Genomic DNA, 2,500 nt, shown 5'->3' with positions numbered 1-2,500 from the left:
TCCTAGAAATTCATGAACGGTGGGAGACCAAAATTTTTCATAAAAAAAAATTTTCACCGTTTGACCATAAAAACCTTCTTTTCGTACATACCCCATCATTTCTTCACGTTTTAGGCCATTTCTGAAATTTTCGCTTCGATAGTGTGTCCCCTATAATACAAAATGAACATTTTGCATCTCCCACAAGTGGCCATTTTTTTCCGCCACTGAAGAACACGACCTCGGGAACTCGGACCTAGGACGTGGCCATGTAAGTCATAGGCCACCCCAACTTTTGCAAAATACTGTTTCTTTTCACTTTTCATGATCTAAGGCGCGTTCCGACGGCGTTTTGAACAAATTTATGAGAAAAAAAATTTTGACCCTCGGACCAAAATTTTTTCGTTCGGGGCCCCATGGCCTATGGCCAGTATGGGAACTCGGGATGCCGATATGACAAAATTTGTCAAAAAATCACTAAAAAGTCGCTATGGCCCATTATTTAGAGCTTGTTGAGACCTTTCTAAAACACCTTGGTTGACCCCTGTCCGATAAGTAGTTTTCGAGATATTCGAGAAAATGTGATTTTTTGGGACTTAGAAAATTTTTGACCCGTACCCTAAGAAAAAGTGATTTTTTCATAGGACAATTTTTTCTTCGCAAATACTGTTTGGTTTCACTTTTCATTATTAGAAACGCGTTCCGAAGCCATTTTCATCAAAATCTCGTGAAAAAAAAATTTCACCCCCGGACCAAAAGTTGGCCGTTCGGTGCCCTATGGCCTATGGCCAGTATGGGAGCCAAGGATGCCGATATGCGAAAAAGTGTCAAAAAATCACTTGAAAGTCGCTATGGCTCATTAAATAGAGCTTGTAAAGACCTTTCTAAAACACCTTGGTTGACCCCTGTCCGATACGTAGTTTTCGAGATATTCGAGAATATGTGATTTTTTGGGACTTAGAAAATTTTCGACCATGACATATATGAAAAGTGAATTTTTCATAGGACCAAAAAGTTTGTTCAAATAGGGTTTTGGTTCACTTTTTATGGTCAGATAAGTGATCCGATGCTATTTTCATGATCATTAGAGGGATTTCACGCTGTGACCAAAAATTTTCATACTTCATTCTTGTCCCGGTGCCGTATATGGGAGGACCGGGGGAAGATGTGTTTGTAAGTCGTGATGTTCAGTGACGGATTTCTGGGACTTAGAAAAAAAATGTGCTCTCAGGCACATTATATGTTTCATACACACATAGTTTTCATTCTTCATACTTGTCCCGGTGCCGTATATGGGAGGACCGGGGGAACATGTCTTCGTAAGTCGTGATGTTCAGTGACGGATTTCTGGGACTTAGAAAAAAAATGTGCTCTCAGGCACATTATATGTTCCATACACACATTATTTTCATTCTTCATACTTGTCCCCGTGCCGTATATGGGAGGACCGGGGGAACATGTCTTCGTAAGTCGTGATGTTCAGTGACGGATTTCTGGGACTTAGAAAAAAAATGTGCTCTCAGGCACATTATATGTTCCATACACACATTATTTTCATTCTTCATACTTGTCCCCGTGCCGTATATGGGAGGACCGGGGGAACATGTCTTCGTAAGTCGTGATGTTCAGTGACGGATTTCTGGGACTTAGAAAAAAATGTGCTCTCAGGCACATTATATGTTCCATACACACATGATTTTCATTCTTCATACTTGTCCCCGTGCCGTATATGGGAGGACCGGGGGAACATGTCTTCGTAAGTCGTGATGTTCAGTGACGGATTTCTGGGACTTAGAAAAAAAATGTGCTCTCAGGCACATTATATGTTCCATACACACATTATTTTCATTCTTCATACTTGTCCCCGTGCCGTATATGGGAGGACCGGGGGAACATGTCTTCGTAAGTCGTGATGTTCAGTGACGGATTTCTGGGACTTAGAAAAAAAATGTGCTCTCAGGCACATTATATGTTCCATACACACATTATTTTCATTCTTCATACTTGTCCCCGTGCCGTATATGGGAGGACCGGGGGAACATGTCTTCGTAAGTCGTGATGTTCAGTGACGGATTTCTGGGACTTAGAAAAAAAATGTGCTCTCAGGCACATTATATGTTTCATACACACATAGTTTTCATTCTTCATACTTGTCCCCGTGCCGTATATGGGAGGACCGGGGGAACATGTCTTCGTAAGTCGTGATGTTCAGTGACGGATTTCTGGGACTTAGAAAAAAAATGTGCTCTCAGGCACATTATATGTTTCATACACACATAGTTTTCATTCTTCATACTTGTCCCCGTGCCGTATATGGGAGGACCGGGGGAACATGTCTTCGTAAGTCGTGATGTTCAGTGACGGATTTCTGGGACTTAGAAAAAAAATGTGCTCTCAGGCACATTATATGTTCCATACACACATGATTTTCATTCTTCATACTTGTCCCCGTGCCGTATATGGGAGGACCGGGGGAAGATGTGTTTGTAAGTCGTGATGTTCAGTGACGGATTTCTGGGAC

This window comes from Anopheles stephensi, unplaced genomic scaffold (assembly GCF_013141755.1).
Source record: "Anopheles stephensi strain Indian unplaced genomic scaffold, UCI_ANSTEP_V1.0 ucontig219, whole genome shotgun sequence".
In the NCBI taxonomy this organism is placed as follows: domain Eukaryota; kingdom Metazoa; phylum Arthropoda; class Insecta; order Diptera; family Culicidae; genus Anopheles; species Anopheles stephensi.
The sequence above is the reverse complement of the archived record's forward strand: the minus strand, read 5'-3'. Positions refer to the sequence as shown.